General features: G+C 34.8%; 1 protein-coding gene across 1 annotated transcript in view; it reads right to left on the bottom strand.

Annotated features, from left to right (window-relative positions):
• The window catches only part of HTR2C (5-hydroxytryptamine receptor 2C), a 299,507-nt gene that overhangs the window by 273,561 nt on the left and 7,047 nt on the right, over positions 1-18,899 (bottom strand). Inside the window, exon 2 of the mRNA XM_021686453.1 lies at positions 1,860-1,921. The gene's annotated coding sequence lies outside the window, so the exon portion shown is untranslated. The remainder of the gene's footprint in view (positions 1-1,859; positions 1,922-18,899) is intronic.

Below are 18,899 nucleotides of genomic sequence, written 5' to 3' on the forward strand. Positions count from 1 at the left end.
TAGGCAACAAGCTTACATACCTGCATGATGAGATTTGGGGCATGTTTTCTCTTTTGGCCAATCAAGGATTTCAATTGTTGGAGTCACATTTTCAATGTTAAAATGGGCCTCTCTCTGGATGGGGTAGTACTTGTAGACATTGCCAGCTTTGGATGAATTTGTGTATCAAATCTTTTCCAATTAACAGCTGGATAAGACCAAGGTGTCAACAGGCCTGTGTACCAAGGGGTGCAGGGGCCTTGCGGAATAACAGGGGGTACTCATTATGGAGAGAATATGGTAAGGACAGAAGAGTGCTGAAAGGGAGATACTAAAAATGCAATTGGCTTACGTCACATCCTTCTAAGGCTGACCTTGGTCTTTACTAGCTTGTAGGGCCATTGCTACCTTATGATGCCATTGATCTATATGAGATGGCCTTTGTGTGAGTGAGCACAATTTGAAGCTTGAGAGTGTAAACTTACCTGCGTGTCCACCTTAACCTATTTCACCAACGCAGTGAAAATACCTGTGGGAAAACTTGGATCTTCACAAAAGTATAATGAGTGACTTCTTGTGCACTCTCAGGACAGCTGCTGGGGCTCTTTAAGATTTTACATTTTACGCTTTTTGGATTTCATGTTTCCTTTATGGAAAGTTGCCTATAGCATCAAGAATTTTTTTTTAATATATATTAAACAAACGAAGCATAACCTTTGTCATCATCTTAAATGGTGAGTCATCAAATTACAAAACAGGACAATTTGATGTTGACCATTCTGACTATAATACATTTTAATGCAGCCATTTTGATGCAACTGTCTTGATGTACAATCCCTGTTTTCTTCTTTTATTTTTTGATCAGTAATAATATGTACAGCAGACATTCCCAATCCTATTCCATCCTTTATCTCTCTCCAATTTGGATAGACTTCCACTTTATTTTGTATTATTTAACTTTTATGTAATGAGTATATATTAATTTTATACTAAAAGAGTGTTAAAATTTCATTGTAAAAGTAAGATAACCTCTATGATCATTATGTGTTCTTCCTCCAACACTATCACTCTAAAAACATTTTGTGGAGTTAAATACATGTTTATGACTTCGGGAACAATCAGAAATTTAATTGAGAATTCCCTGTGCAGTCTGGAGCTTAAAATAAGGGATCTAATTTTGACCTATTTTGCCTAACTTGTAATAACATGCTTAAGAAACCTATAATATGCAGAGTGGTCCATTCTCTAGGTCAGTGTTTTTTGACATTTATAACAGGGAGCCCAATGTGGGATTCGATCTCAGGACCCTGGGATGGTCACCTGAGCCAAAGGCAGCCGCTTAACTGGCTGAGCCACCCAGGTGCCCTTGATACCCCCTTTTGAGAAACAAAGTTCTCAGTCTCCCCTCCTACTCCTCCTGAGATTTTTAGATCTATCCATCAAGAATATTTTTATGGACTTCACTTTCAAAAATTTGTGATAGGAAAACAATAGCTGGATTTTCTATGGCCTAATCTCAGATATGAGTTTGTTTCTGAAAGAGAAAACTTCAAAATCATATTTTGTCTTCATTAGTCTAATTGTTCTTATTTATGCCATCTTATTTGATATTTCTTTAGTATAAAATCAGGGTGGCGATTAAACACTTTGGCAAAGGTGTCTGCTTACCACATTATTTGGTAATAAAATAGGCTGAGTTTTTCTTAAGTTGTGTACCAATTAAATAATTTTCTTTTTCAGATATGCTAAGTCATTAATGGAAATTTTTTACTAGTTCAGAAATAAGTCTACATTACCAAAATAATAAGAATTCCCTAACTATAATGGTTGAATATTACTGCAAAATGAGAGTCCCATAGCATGTTTATGGATATACTTACAATTATTTTTGAAGGACGGTGAAGGCTGGCCTATAGATGCTCATGGATATTGGATGATATCCCTGAAAACAAACATTTAGAAAAATGCAATGAGAACTCTATAAGTAAAGTGCTATTTAGAATAACTATTTATACTATTCATGTATAAAGCATAGCTGAAAAGTAATGAGGCTGATATCTATAAGCACCAGAAGACGGTTTCATTTATATAAAATTAATGTAAAAAAACCCAAACATTAGTACAGCAGCTCAAAAGAAAATTAAATATCAGTTAAGTATTATAAATGAACCAGCAAAATCATAATTTAAATATTAAGTTAAAACATTATTTCACATAAAATCATTACAGACCAGAATTAGTTAAATGATACTAGAAGCTGGAAGAAGTTCGAAAAATCACCATTTCAGTATCAATTATTTTAAAAGTATCAATTGACAGCATTTATTTTGAGATTTGAAAACAAAATTAATACAAATATTAGCCAGCTACATTTGTAGGACAAAGAAATTTGCTGTAACAAAGTTAATATTTAACATGTTTTAAACATAAGAAGTTCCCTAAAACACATAAAACATGACCAAAAAGTTTTAAATACACAGATTTTCTTAAAATATAAACCTGTGGGAACCCACTCAGAACCCCAGAGTTGGTATAAAGCTTATTTTAAGTTGAAGACATCTTGAGATTCAACATATGCAGAAAAAAACCTCCTCTGACTAAAAGAGGAGGCTTTTTGACTAAAAGCTGCAATTTCTTGGGAATGAGGCTACCAGAAATGCCCTCTCCATGGAACTGTATGGCTCTGGAGGAGATGGAAAGACCACTCGTACCTGTTCTTGTATAGACAAACACTAAGAGACAAGCTTATCTCTTGTCTGTTCTCTTAAAAATCCATTTGTCTTTCCCAAAGAAACATATTCGTTTATCCCAGAGAAGTTGTTCCTCACTCCTCCCTTATCCCCACGAAGTTAGGTATATAAAACTTTAACTTTACCATTAAACAGCCAGCTACTTTTTTTTGTTGGCCTCATATGTATATGAAATAAAACTTTTCCTCCTGTTAATCTCTTGCTTGTCAGTTTAATTTGCAGTTCTCGGTAACCGAGCCCAACAGGGTAGAGGAAAAATTTTTCCTCCCCTACAAAACTAATTCTTCCATTGGTTCAAGTAAATAAAATCAAATAATGTAAAGACCACTAGAGTTATAAGAAATACATAAGAAATGTTAATTATCATATTATTTGAAGACATTAAAATATTTTTAGCTCACAAATTTATCAATATAAGTCAACATATCAGATGCATAGTATAAAATACTTATGCAATAAATTTTAAAGCCACAATTTAAATAATTTAACGTCACTACCCTTTTAATCATTCAAGAGACAACAGACTATAACAGCAAATTGGTTTTTTTTTCATTCCTTAATGAAAGAGCAAATAAAGAGTAAATAAATAAAAGTAAAGGAAGAGTAGTTCTGACTTCAAATTAGTGAAAAATAACATGGGTAAAAGCTGTTATATTAATCTAAATGTCAGAAAACACACTTAATATTATAAATTTGCACTCGCATTTTCTTCTCTCTTACAGCTCTAAATAATACAAAGATTTATGAAATAAATATGTGAGAACACATGATCACATTAAACTTCTATTTTCAACAAATGATAGGGGATCTATAGTAAATAAAAAGAATTTCTTCATGAAAAAGGATATAAAACTGGTTCTACCTAGTATATTTCAAGAAGCAGAGGTACAAAGTTAATAACAATCTTTGAGCAATGATGAGATTCCACGCTTGCTGAAGAAGCTGGTGGCCAAGTTATTAGTCTGTACAATAAAAATTAAACAAAGAAATGCAGGAAAGCATGAAATCATTTCAGTACACAGTAATGAGCTATTCTACCTGCTTAATACTGTAGCTCAGTACAGAGTACTGTTCTACCTGCTTAATACTTAATATCGTAGCTCCCACTTAACAGAAGTACCTTTGCAAGGAATAAAACATTTATGGGCAGAGAACTGCTGCCAAAGGAATTACAGCCCCCTAGTGGTTAACTGTGACAATTGCAGTCAGAACATTGAGCTATGACTGTGATTGTGTCATTTATTTATGAAGGATTTATTTATTGCAGGTTTCCACACCCCCTTGGGGGGAGGATTGAGATATAATGAAGCATTTCTGTTCCTTCATTAAAAAAACAACCAATCTTATAGTTTAAAAAATTACGTCTAGGGGTGCCTGGGTGGCTCAGTGGTTAAGCGTCTGCCTTGGGCTCAGGTCATGATCCCAGGGTCCTGGGATCGAGCCCCTCATCGGGCTCCCTGCTCGGCGGGAAGCCTGCTTCTCCCTCTCCCACTCCCCCTGCTTGTGTTCCTGCTCTCGCTATCTCTCTCTGTCAAATAAATAAGTAAATAAATAAATCTAAAAAAATAAAAATAAAAAATTACTTCTGGATCTATCAACTGAAAATATATTTTCTGGTGTTTCCAACATTTTTGCATACATTTCTAAAATTTTAATTAATTTTGAAGAAGTCTGGAATACCCTAGGCAAAATTAAAACTTTTTTTCAATTTCTCTCTCTCTCTTTAGCCCCACTTGCTTTGCCTCTGCCCCACAACCATGGCATTTTTATAATAGTTTTTTGCATCTACCATACATTCTCAGTCTGTTTCTTTCAGTCCTTTATATCATAAATCTGAGGTATATTTTATTATCACCATTCTGTCATTTCCAGTTTCTATCCGTCTTGCTGAACTGTTATCTTTAAAATTCCCCCATGACTTTGATAGATTTTTCTGCTTTGTAGGCTAGTGACTCTAGATAGAAAAGAAAGATGGCCACAACCTAGCTCTACGTATTAATCCAAACACTATGTAATTCTCTCCTACAAAAATAGTGCATACACTGTCTTTCAATTTCACACATGCAGTCCTATTACTTCTGGTGCTATTTATAACTGATTTATAAAGTGACATTAAGGGCAATTTTGTGGATGTTCAAGACAGATTTTATCTTACCTTTCCTACAAAAATTATTGTTATTTTGCTTTCAGCCTACCCTGAGAAAGAATATTATAAAACAGTAGTTTCAATTCAAAATCGTGTTTTAAAAGTCATAAGAATCCTGTGAAGATTTAATGGATAAGTTTGCTGCTTTATTTCTCCTCAGTTGAAATTACAGGGAAAAAGCAGGCATTTAAAGTAGAAGGTCTATCAAAGAAATGCCTATCTTATGGTGGCTAAGAGTCATCATTAAAATGCCAGTACTCAATCCTGAGTAGAAGGAATACATTACAGAAGAGCTTAATTTACCTCTTCGGAAAGGCATGGATATTTCATATTTAAAAAGAAGGAGGTCATCTTTCATTCAAATATGATCACATTCAAACACAATGGTCACCCTTTACTGACTACTTTGACTTTTAAAAAATCTACTGTAGTGAAGTATGACTTACATATAATAAAATGTACGTTTTAAATATAGTTTGCCCAGTTTTGATGAAGATAATACACACCTGCGCAGTCCCACGCCAACTCAAAGCAACCATTTTCTTACTTCTATCACTTTAGATTATTTTAGCCAGTTCTAGAAGTTCATACAAATGAAATCATAAGGTATGTTCTTCTCCTTTTGTATGTCTTCGACCCTTTGTTTCCGTCTTTTACTGAGTCTATTAGCAGACTATTTAAAGCACACATATCCCCTTGCCTTATCCTGTTGATTTATTCATTTAAATTTTCTTAACTTTCTCTTCAAGTTCATCGAACTTTCTAGTACCACAATCTTTGTCTAACGTTTAAACTTACTGTGCTGTGTCAAAGAGAGCAATGGAGTGGGCTCTTTGTGACACTCAGAACAGTGAATCACAAGTCCAGCAAATCATGGCAAAACAAAGGAGCAAGTGCAAAAGACAAAATCACTGGAAAAGCTTTCAAACACAAAATAGTGCATTGTCTATTACATCCTCATATTTAGTACAATGCAAATAACAAAAACAATTATTTTGTATTGTGTATAAAGCATATATGTTTCAGAAGAAGAAGATTAAAACGTGCATTTGGGGATGTAAATAGGACTTATTGATATATGTTATTAGATATTATGAGATTGATTGCTTTAAATGGGAAGCATATTAAATAATATCATATTTTGGGTAGAAGGCCCCAGTTCTTATCTTCAGGTTTCATGTACTTAAAATTGTTTTTTGATGTTGGCAGCTAAAACGGATACCCATTGGGAGTTGCTACTAATGTGTTAGTCTACACCACTGTAAAAGAAAAATTCAAAGCCCATCCGAACGAAAGGCAATTTTCTTCATAAAAATCCTCTGAATAGGTGTAATTTTAGGGAAGTGTGTTCCATATTAGAGATTTAGGGAAAAAAACCAAACAGATGGCAAGCTTGAATCAATTGCTTCTTATGGCATTCAACAGCAAATAGCACACACCTAAAAGTTTTCTGATGTAAATGCCTCCTTTCTGGAAAGGATAGTCAAGTTTGGCAAGTGTTGATTGGATAGAATGGGAAAAATGAAAGAGATGGACTGGAAATAGAACTTTCCAGAGTTTGAAACTAAGGTTTCTGAAATCAACTGATTTTGAACAGGAGTACTTTGAGGATGCCTTCCTTTTTATTGATTTTGTGGTACTAAAATAAAAATTGAGTAACAAAAATATAGATGATAGAAACTCAGATACAAAATTTTATTACTGTCAGAAGTGTAAACAGAAATTAAGGATTTACCCAGATTAATCAAAACCGTATTACCTGAATCTACCTAATCTCATTTTCTTTGCCAACTCTTCTTAGTGTGAAACAACCTCTCTGGTATTCCCAGCAAGTACATCTGTCAAAAGTCTGCAGGTTCCAGAATAAGCAAATCTATAGAGACAGGAAGGATTTCTGGCTGGCTAGAGCTGGGGTGGGTCTGGGTGGGGGTGGAAGGTAAGGTAGTCAGGAAGGACGTGTACACAGGGTTTCTTTTGAGGATTATGAAAACATTCTAAATTGTGGCAGTGGTTATAGGGCTCTGTGAGTATACTAGAAACCATTGAATTGTATACTTTAAAACGAATGATAAAACTGGTAAGAAAAGATTTGGGGTTGAATCCACGACCTCCAATGAAAAATCAGATCTTAAAATAACTTTGAAAGGTTGATTGTTCTCTTAAAAATATATTGGGAAATACATTAATTTCACATAATAATCATGTGATACATCTAACATTTATACATCTAAGAATCATATTTTAAATAAAAAATAATAATGCTAATACCTACAGCTCTGCATGTGTAAACAAAATGTGTCAACATTTTGTAGTGATGTGGAAGCTGGGGGGGGAATGTTAAAACAACCCTGAACTAGACAAACATAGTAAGACAACTAAAGCACAATGAAATCTTTTTTAATTGAATAAGATAGACTCAAAGGTCAATTTTTATCTGGCCTCTATCTCGCATCAGCAAATATTCAGTGTTTATGTATAATGAGAATAATGCAAACTTTTCTACTTGAGATGACTCTTTTTAAATCATTGATCTTAACACCAAACCATATATTCCAGTGACTTTTCTGGTGGGGAAAGTGCCAAGTCTCTAAGCATCCAATAAATAACCAAATAGAAGAAACTCTATACTTTATTATGGGCAAAAATTATGTTTGAAACTTCATTTTAGCTCCTCCATTCACAGTTGATACTCATTACATGTTATTTGGTGTACCTTGTCATGCAAGCTCATAGCTTCCTCTCAGCCCTCTTTTTGTTTAAATTATACTGGCATGTATACAACTGGTGATTTTCATTAATTTTTTTTAAAGCAAACAAAATCAGAATTCCGTTAAAAACTAGTGACAGATTCTAAATACTCTATAGGCTTTTGCTCAGAATAGCATTTGGAAACTGGTTCTTAAAATATTCTTAGATTGCAGGTGGATTTGTTTGGTATGTTTTATTTTTATTAGAAACCAGTTAGTCACAATATTTATGCAACTGGAAGTGACAGGCTTCACCGTAAAAATCACAGGAAAAACTCAATACAAAACATATTAACAAAATACCAAAAGAAAACATTTTAAAGTTATAGACAGGCATAAAATGGGAGCTTTAAACTTTGACAGTAGGCTTTGCATTTAAAATGCAATGCCATGTTTAAATTTGAGTTTGTCGAATTATAAGAATATATAACCATTATAGATGAAATTAGATGAAAAGAGAACCATTTATTATGACATAAGAACAGGATGGAATTTCATGGAATCTGTACTCAAACGTTTCCTGTGTTATTATGACTGCCTTTTTTTCCTACTAAATGTGATCTGGGGAAACTTAAGGTAAATCTGTCTGGTCTTTTTTTTTTTTAATTGTTTATTGAGAGTTTATCACGAGCTAGCTTCCATGTATACATTATACATTACATCCTTAGAACAGTCTTGCAAGGCACAAATTATCCTCATAAATGAGAATGCTCAGACCCTAAAACCTATGTAAACTGCTCTTCAAACTATTCTCCAAACTAAGCTTAGAACATTTACTTACTGTCTGGTAAAGAGTATATGGATAACAATATTAACTAATATTGACCAAATATAATAATACTCCTCATCTAATCTTAAACCCCATCTTCAAAAGCTTTATTTTTTTTAACCTTTACAAACTCCAAATGCTCTTAAGAGACCTCTAATTAAATAATCTGTGTTAGGTTTTTTTTTTAATATTATGATTCATTTCTACCATTTTCCTATTTCATTGCCAGTTACTATTATTAGATAACATTTTGCACACTTTTTCCATCTGTATTCCTATTAGTAAATAATGATTCCCTCACCTTTAAAAATAAACTGAAATCTTTGAAAACACACACATTCTTGATTTGTAGAAGTTGACATATGACTGGTACCTCCTGATTGTTTTCCATTTATTTAGTTCTTTGCGAATATTGCCAGTGACTAAGTAAATGTTACACTGAGGGTATATTTTGGGCATGAGCACTTGGCATATTTTTAAGACTTAAGGCTGTTAATCAATGTGCCATGAAAAAAGTATACCCCTCTAGTGAGACAGACTTGGGCTTGATTCCTGGCTCCACCTCGCATTAGTTATGTGTTTGGGCACATGGCTTAAATTCTCTGTGTCTCCGTTTCCTATTTAGTAGGGCTGTTGTGAAAATTACACAAGGGAATATATGTACTTTGTCAAAAGTGCTGACTAGGATGGGGGGTGGGGTCTCAATATTTGTTAATTCCTTTCCCTTCTTCTTCCTTTTTTACCAGAGGCACCCACGATTTCTTTCCTGAACCACATCCTGCCTCAGAGATTCTGCTCTGTATTTCCTAGATGGAATGGTAAATATAAGTAACAATTTCAGTAGCGTTGTAGTTTAAAATTTCTGACAAAAGGTTGAATCAATAGAAAATTGAAACCACTCAACAAAACCTACATTGCAGATTTTTTTGGGCTATGCATTTTCCTTCTGGTTACTGTTTCTGCCAGGGCACAATCCAAATGAAAGTTAATTGTTTAAAATTTGCTTACGAGTTATTGGAATGTTTCAATTTGGTTTCAAATCAATCCGCTATATGCAAGGCATACATGTAAGTGAATAATGGAAGAAGAATCACAGAAGTAAACAGACTTCATTCTATAAAATGTACTTTATTTTTTTTACCTTTTAGATCATACCATTGAACTCATTTGATGGTTCGTGTTATGATCACATCTTTCTCATACTCTGTAATTCACAGATTCATTGTCCTTAAAACCACATGAAGGTCACCAGTTTGTTTCCTTATAAAAATGACATAATGGATTCAAGCTGGAATTCTGTAGCTGGTGACTCATGCCTGCATTTGTGCATTTCAAGAGATGTAATTTATAGAAAGGAATCATCCAGCCTTGAGCTGTTTCAGACTTCAGTTGCTCTAGCAAATTAAAAATATAAAGGCTAGCATAAATAAATGCACACAGCCTGTCAACTGGTCAGTCATCTAATTTGAACCTCAAAAAATACTCTTGTCTTTTAATGATTCTTTTACTCTTGTTGTGAATATATATATATATATATATATATATATAAAATGTATATCATATCATATACACATAGGATCTCTTACCTATATCAGTAAGAATAAAAGCCATAATCTTAAAAGTATTCACATACTTGTACTAATTTTCTGATTATTGAAGCCAATAATGTAAATTCAGTTTCTATTTATTCTGGATTTATGAAGCATGACGTGATTCCCAAGGACAGTATGATGTAGTCAAAATTTTAAGGGCTTTCATTTACCGTGCCACATAGCCTTCAAGAGGCAGTAGACCATGGTGGAGAAGAACCTGATTTCAGATTTAAGAGATTTGGGTTCTCTTTGTAAGTTTTGCCAATAATTAGCTGTGGGACTTGGAACAAGTCAGGGACTTTCTCTAAGCCTTAACTTATTTATTGCTGGAATGCAAGCAATAGTAAGTCTGTTACAAATGTTATCAGTATACTTTAGTTCTATTGCCATATTAAAATGCTTAGTGTTAATGTGTAATGCTTTCAGAATGTCATCCTTGTATTTTGGAATTGTGAAGTACTTTGCTAATATTCCTAAAATATCAAGCTCTATGAATTATCTAATAATTATGAATGACTCTTTTAGTATTGAGAATTAATAGTCACTTGATATTCAAACAATTGATTTTATCTGAGAGTCTAATCTACAGCTCATCATTTACTTACTTAAGCCAAGGTATAATTCAGATATCTAAGGGCTTGTTAATAAGAAATAATTCATATGACTCCTACTTGTAAGAAGCTTATTATTTTCGCTTGCATTAGTCAACTAACTTAATCCATTACTAGACAAACAGAACGTGCTGAACTCATGTTTGCTAATTTATTTTTTAAGTAAGTTAAGAGCAACAAGGTGGAACATGGATGACTCCAGGCTCATGGAGGTGTTTTTGCTTTTTACAAAAATATTATGCATCTGAGAAGTTCTGTGAGTCAGTAAAAAAGAGATTTGGTCACGATATGATTAGATGATAGTGAACAAGTCACCTGAGAGAGTTTATCCGAATTCATTTTCCTTCTTTGGGCTTTGGGGCAAAAAGGTTTTTATATCAACATTTTAATCCCATACAATTTCTTCTTTTTTTTTGGTCTATTCTATTTCCTGAAATTTCTCTAAGTTTAATTTAACAGTGACCTCCCCCCCCCCCAAATCCTTTATGTAGGGCTCATATATTGGATCTCCAACTGGACTCCAATTTATTGGAGATCACAACATAAGTGTTGTTTCCTCTCCTGGGAGACCTTGGAGTACTCAGTCAAATGCACTGTTAAACAGAAACTTAGCAATAATTGAATGTAATAATGCATAAAGTTGGGGAAGAAAAACTGTTTCATTTTGAAGAATCCGAGAAAAATATGACTCCTAGATATTCCCCAAAGCTTTACATAATCAATGTTACTGTTTGGACCTCTGTTCTTTTCTCTCTACAACATTCTGTCCCTTGGAAAGTTCTGAAATTTAGGTAAGCCAGAATAGTATGGATTGGCCCAAACTCCTTTATCTCTAGGCTTGACTTGTCTCCAGAGATTCAATACCATATTTTCAGCTATCCGAAGAACACGTGATGGTGCATGTATATATTTCATTTTGCCAAATAAAATGTAAGTTCCTCCATGGTAGGAACCATATCACACGAAAACTGTTCGTTAAATGCTGGCTTGACAGTTCTGCGACTCTAAGAAAAAATGCTATATTCTCTGTCATGTTTTTACAATGTTGGTGTAATTCAGCTTCAAAAAATATTTTTAAAGTGATGATGATGATAGAAATCTAAACGATTATTCAGCTAGATCTAGAGTAGGCTTGAGTGCCACAGGTTAAAATCAGGCTGAGGACCAAAGTTTGAATAATTCCTTAAAAGTACTTTATGTCATCATAAATGGTATAACTTTGGATTCATTAAAGATAGTAATAAAGGAGCTAGATATCATTTTCAGGAGAAAGTAATTAGAAATCAAAATAGAACACAGAAAAAAGTCATGAACAAGTTATAAATGACCTTTCTTATTCTCTGTCCAACCATCTGTGGTCACCCTCAAAGACACCCTCAAGAGTTCTCAATACAAATACAGCAAATTGAATACTCCCCAAAAAAGAAAGGTTCTGATACAGGGGAAAAAAAGATAATATGAAATGTAATTAAACAAATGTCCATTTCTTTTGAAGCCCTTTATAAAGTAATAGCTTACATACCCAATTAAATCTAGGAATATATTAAAGGAAAAGACAATTTCTAATCATGAGGCTCAATCATAAACTAAGCATTGACAACACTGATATTTAGCAAGATATTAATGAACTTTTGTGGAGGGACTGTAGCTGTAGACAGTTTAATTTAAACTACCTAAAAATAGTTATGCTTAATTTGTGATCGAGAGCCAGTGATGTCTTAAATTTGCTTTAAGCGATAAAAGACAAAAAGAAGGGACATTTTCACCCGTTTAGTAGTCTTTAAATACTGAATCATTTCACGTTTAGGCCCTGAAGTAAAAGGAAAAGGGCAAGCTCAAGATCCTAAGTGAGGTTTGGCTTTAGATTGTTTAAGGAATACTTAAGTAGTTGAAGAAGAGTTACGACAATTATCTTCTAGGCTATACAAATCAACTATGTGAGCATTATTATTTGAAGTGGATTTTCAGAACTACAAAACTGCTGGTATTTTCATAGACTGTAGCATTGGAAATGACCTTAGTAATCCATTCAGTCTGATTTACTTTTTTAATAGGTGAGAACATAGAGGCTGATAAAAGACTAGAATGCAAGTCATTTAACTCTAAATTTGTACTCTAAAAACCTTTCCCCACAGTGCTTCTGTGCTCTTACATATTAATTATTCAGCAAATATATATTGAAAGAACCCACAATATGTAATGATGTATGCAGAGGGTAGTTGGGGTAGAGGTATAAACATGAATAATATATAATTTTGTCTTCTGTGATTTCCTAATCCAATAAGAAAGATAAGACTCAAATTAAAAAGTGAGATGATGTGTATAAAACCTTGGACACCAAGCCTGGCACCCAGGAGACAGATCTTGAAACCTAAAAAACAAAACAAAAAAAACAAAAACCAAATGCAATAGAGTGTGCTAAGTGGCACGTAAGTAGCAGAATTAATGATGTCCTTTTTTGTCCAGATTTGAAATTCAAATTTTACTATTCTTATGTACGTGGGTGTCAACCTGGATAATTTTTTAAAGATTTTATTTATTTAGAGAGATAGAGAGAGAGCATGCGTGGGGGGGGAGGGGCAGAGGGAGAGAATCTCAAGCAGACTTCCCGCTGAGTGCGGAGCCTGACATGGGGCTCCATCCCACGACCCTGAGATCATGACCTGAGCTGAAATCAAGTCAGTCGCTTAACTGACTGAGCTACCCAGGTGCCCCAAACTAGATAATTTTTTTTTTTTATGACCAGTAGTCCCTTTATACCGCATACACAAAATCATAACACATTTTAATTTTACGTATTGTTTCTTGGCTTTATAATCTGCATAATGCCCTTAGTCTCCTCCACAGCCCCACCTTAATTAAACAGTACATTTTTCTCTGAATTAAGAATGTGACTGTTTACAATTATTTCCTAATGTGGCCCATTACCTGGAGTTCATTACTTCATGACCCCCCTTGTGGTCTTTTTATTTCACCTTGACATTTGACAGCTACCTTGGCATCTGATTGCTATTAACCGAACATATGCTTTCCCCAGAAGTTGGGCAGCATGGTTTTGTGTGCATGGGAGATGTGCAGGGTTCAAACATGGAACTGGGGAGTCATATGAAGTGAACCTTAAGGCACTAACCCTAAGATTCTATAATCATGATGAGAATGAAGAGGGAGAAACTTTTGAGTAGCATTTTGTAAAAATCATTTAGACGCTATATTGATGGATTTAACTGAGAATACATGGAGAAAGGTGATCCAAGAATGACTCCAAGAGAGAAAGAACAAGCATTATTTCAATTTTCATAAAAAAGTAAAGAAATGTGGGAGGAGGGGTAGAGTATTTTTTTTAATTCTAACAATGTAAGTGTTGCCATAAATGTATTCTGTATTGTGCTACAGAAATGTAGCACAATATATTATTTATTATTATTTATATATTATTCATGTTTAGAGTACAAATTTAGAGTACTTGGGCGCCTGGGTGGCTCAGTCGGTTAAGAGTCTGCCTTTGACTTAGGTCATGATCCTAGGGTCCTGGGATAGAGTCCTGCATGGGGCTCCCTCTTCAGCGGGGAGCCTGCTTCTCTTTCTGCCCCTTTCCCCTGCTCATGCTTGCATGCACGTGTGCGCTCTCCCTCTCTCTCTCTTGCAAAAATAAATAAATAAAAATACTTTTTAAAAAAAGAAATGTACTTTTATTTAGAAATAAATGTACTTTTATTTGATCTTGTTGCTTCATCTAAATCAAGAGACTCAGAATATCAATTATAGATATGAACACACTTGGCTGCTCTTCTGAAAATTGTATTTACCCAAAGTAAATACATGGTGCATGTGTATATTTCATTTAAAGTACAAAAGTAAGGTAAAGTACAAAGCTAAGGTAAAAAAATAGCAAATTATAACAATGTATTATCTTCTTAGGTTTTCAGTGGTTTTTAACTATTAAATCTAACTATTTTCATGTGAGTGGTAAAATACGTGAGAGTTCTCTCCATATTCTTTTCCCCATTTTGTATATTCATATAATTTGTCTCCAGATTTGTAATCTTAGGGATGTAAGTCACTTAACCTCTGTGGTTTCTATGTTGGTTTGTAACAAAAAATTTAGTTTGAAGGATCCTTACAGAAAAATCACCTAGTACAACCTCTCATTTTATAGTTGTAGAAACCAAGGCCCAAGCAAAACAAGCAACTGGTGCATTTTCCCTTCATTTTTCCCGAATAGGAATGTAGGAAGGGAAGAAGTTGATGTTGTCTATACAATAATTGCAGAACTGTATTGTTATTATTATTATTTGAGAGAGAGAGAGAGAGAGAGAGAGAGAGATGGAACACGAGCAGGTAGGAAGGGGCAGAGGGGGAGAGAGAGAGAGAGAGAATCTTAAGCACGCTCTATGTCTAGTGCAGAGCCCAACAGGGGGCTTGATCTCATGACCCTGAGATCATGACCTGAGCTGATATCAAGAGTCAGATGCTTAACTGGCTGAGCCACCCAGGGGCCCCGCAGAACTGTATTATTATATGGAATTGCCTTTTCGATCTAACAGGACTATTAGCTTCTTCGGGGAAGTACTGTGTAATACGTGTATCACTTCTCTAACATCCAGTGAAATGTTAAGCATACAGTAGGCCCTCACAAACTACTTGCTGAAATTCCATAATTGTTACAAGCTTTTTATTCACCTTCATTATGTAGTTGACTAATTTGACAGATAAACATGGGTCATGAATTTTGTCAATCGATTTACAAAACATTTAGATAACTGGCTGAGGTTTGGTAGTAGAAGCAGGAAAAGTTGAGGTAGACCATTATCCCATGAGAGGAAGGTACTGAACGTTCAAACTAATGAATCAGCACGTGCTAACTTAAGAATATGGAAATCAAGAGTCATTGTATCAGACAGAAAGTATAACAGTGGTTGCCAGGGGTTTGGGATGGAGGGGAAATTGTTTGATGGGTATAGAGTTTCAGTTTTAAAAAATGCAAAGAATAACAAAGATGGATGGTGGTGATGGTTGCACAACTGAACTGTATACTTAAACATGGTTAAGAAGGTAACTTTTATGTTATGTGTATTTTACCACAATAAAAATGATTTCAAGCAAAAAGAAGTAACCATTTTAATAGAAGATATCTTCCAAAGCGGGGAAAAGAGTCATTATATCCATGAGAAGCTTTGGGGCTTATAATTCTACCATACATCAACAATTCTATCCATTTGTTTACAGTGTTTTTTTTTTCAATAGGAATAGAAGCATGATGAAAAGACTAGAGAGGGGCGCCTGGGCGGCTCAGTTGGTTAAGCGACTGCCTTCGGCTCAGTTCATGATCCTGGAGTCCTGGGATAGAGTCCCACATCGGGTTCCCAGCTCGGCGGGGAGTCTGCTTCTCTGACCCTCCCCGCTCTCATGCTCTCTCTCTCTCTAATAAATAAATGAAAAAATGTTAAAAAAGAAAAGAAAAGACTAGAGAAATAAGTCTATTGAGAAACCAGCTCATTTATGCTTTCTCAAAACTTGGTTTAAAAAAATTTTGTTGGAGAGATACCAGGTCCTTCTTGTTTTACTTCCATCAAGAATAAAATCATCAGTTTCTCTCTGCATCTATTTTAGACTGACATTACATTTAATAATGTAAGATATGGAGGTATTAGCCCTTTGGAAATCAGTGACTAACCAGACAAAAAATTCTAGAACAATCTACCCACAAGCCACAAAGCATTAAAATAATTTTAACTGTTTTTCTAAGCTAAGATTTAAAAACACCTAACAGAGTCATGATTTTACCACTCATAGCAATTCATTAATAGGAACCTCTGATTTCCTATTATAAAAATGAGGCAATAAAGCTCTTGTGTACAAATTTATTTGCTGCAAAGGCATTTGGGAATTGTTATTTTAAAAAGAAAAAGTTCTGCTCCATTCTGAACCATCAACTCATACCACAAAATGAGTGTAGACCTTTGAGGTTACTAATTAAAAGCTAAAAAACAAAGGAATGTTACAGTCAGAATATGGAATTGATCCTAATCATTGATCATTACCTTTACCAGACATGTATATGGCCAATAGAATAGGGTGTCTCTTTCTCTCCTTTATATCTATCTATCTATCATCTATCTATCTATCTATCTTTTATTTTATAAAATATTTATATATATTTATAGTTACATATACTTAAATGAGTGAACTGAAAAATTAAAACTGTACATGATAGGGAAAAGCTTTAGCTATAAACTAGTTTAAGAAGATTTATAATTTCTTAATTGCTCTAAAATATGTTGAGAGAGATGACATGATATCATTTCAGAGAAATCTGTTATTCTGTTTGATGCTTTGAGTTCTTAAATGTTATGTGCAGGTGTGCTAGAAATTCTACTCTATTTCTTCCTGTATCTTCTTTCACCTTTAACTACTGGAACATACATTCCTAGGAGGATGAACGGATGGATGGATATATAGATATAGATGTAAATATAGATATAGATTGATCATATGTATATAGCAATACAATTAATCAAGATATGTTAATTGATTGCTTACTATGCGCAAGGACTTTGCCATATATGTGGGCTAGTCAGCAAAAGCTTTATGCGAGAGGTGGGGCTTAAACCAGACCTTGAAGACCAGGTAGAATTTAGATAGGTTTAGGAGGGGGAGCACCAACCACAGTACTGAACTTTCCCATTTTACTCCAGAGTTTCTAGCAATAAATTATTGTTGAATTGCAAGTCATTAAAATGGAAGTAGTAAATGAAATAGTTTTTTTTACCAATTAAAAAAAAAAAAAAAGCCTTGGGCGCCTGGGTGGCTCAGTTGGTTGAGCGACTGCCTTCGGCTCGGGTCATGATCCCGGAGTCCCTGGATCGAGTCCCGCATGGGGCTCCCTGCTCGGCGGGGAGTCTGCTTCTCCCTCTGACCCTCCCCCCTCTCATGTGCTCTCTCTCTCATTCTCTCTCTCTCAAATAAATAAATAAATAAATCTTTTAAAAAAACAAAGCCTTTAAGCATACAGACTTTTTTGTCAGTATGTTCTTCTAAACTCTTCATTAACTTTACTTTAAGTACGGTACCCGGATCCAGTCTTTCTACCTGAGTTCAGATCAGTAAACTTAAAAATTGACAATTACTCTCTGCAGTACCTATTTTCCAAGCCATGGTTATCACATTATTTCTCCTGATGCCGGTGTGTAAAGGCAAATGGGATCAGACAACCTCTCTGATACATGAGAAATACTTTTTTAACGACCCTTCCGTTCCCTCCAGTCTCAGACCTCCAGGATTTCAATTTTCCTGTTTGAATTCTAAGTAGCCAACTGTATATAAAAGACTAAATTTGAATGGCCTTTGTCGTGGTGTGTCACATATAGGACAAACCACACACACTTATGTGTCCAACTCACTTTCGTGAGACCTGACTCTTTCCAGTCATCCTCTGTACATAACAGCATTATTTCCCTGATTGTATTTCAGTCTTTAAATGGTCTCTCTAAGTCCCCTGAGCTTCACTCAGGCTTCCTGTCCCTCAGTCCCTCAGCATTAAAAGGACTTTCTCATTTGCTTTACTTTTTTCTTTGATAGCCGAAGCTCCAGATGAAATGTTACATGCCTTTCTTATTATTTTGCCAAACAGCATATTAATGATTAATGGACACTGTCAGTAATAATATCCTCATTTTAACAGGCAAATCTGTTCTATCCAAAGACTAGTGGCTACAGTATGAAAGATAAATTAGCCAATACCTAAACGGAGGCAGTAGAGTTTACTGCTTAACAGCATGGTCTCTGGAATCAAAACTGCCACATTTCAAGCCTGGTTTTGGTTAGTTAGTTAAAGTGGATTATTTAACCGCTTTGTCGTGCCTCAGTTTCCCCATCTGCAAATTGCGGATATTAGTTGTACCTTCTCATAGGGTAATTGTGAGACTTTACATGTGACTACATGTAAATCTCTTATAAATCTGTAGTACATAGTAATTTTCAATAAATAACAGTTATTCTTACCACCTTTTAGACCTCTTTTGTGAAGAATAATTATGTGCTAGCCTGGGCAAGTCTTCCTACCTCGATTATAGGAAGCTCTACCTGAAACTATTACGACTTTGATTACTGAGATAAAATGAGAGATACGTGAGTTTAAAATACACTTATAAAAATATTTGAACGCGGGGGCGCCTGGGTGGCTCAGTCGTTAAGCGTCTGCCTTCGGCTTAAGTCATGATCCCAGGGTCCTGGGATCGAGTCCCACATCGGGCTTCCTGCTCAGCTGGGAGCCTGCTTCTCCCTCTCCTGCTCCCCCTGCTTGTGT

This window comes from Neomonachus schauinslandi, chromosome X (genome assembly GCF_002201575.2).
Source record: "Neomonachus schauinslandi chromosome X, ASM220157v2, whole genome shotgun sequence".
In the NCBI taxonomy this organism is placed as follows: domain Eukaryota; kingdom Metazoa; phylum Chordata; class Mammalia; order Carnivora; family Phocidae; genus Neomonachus; species Neomonachus schauinslandi.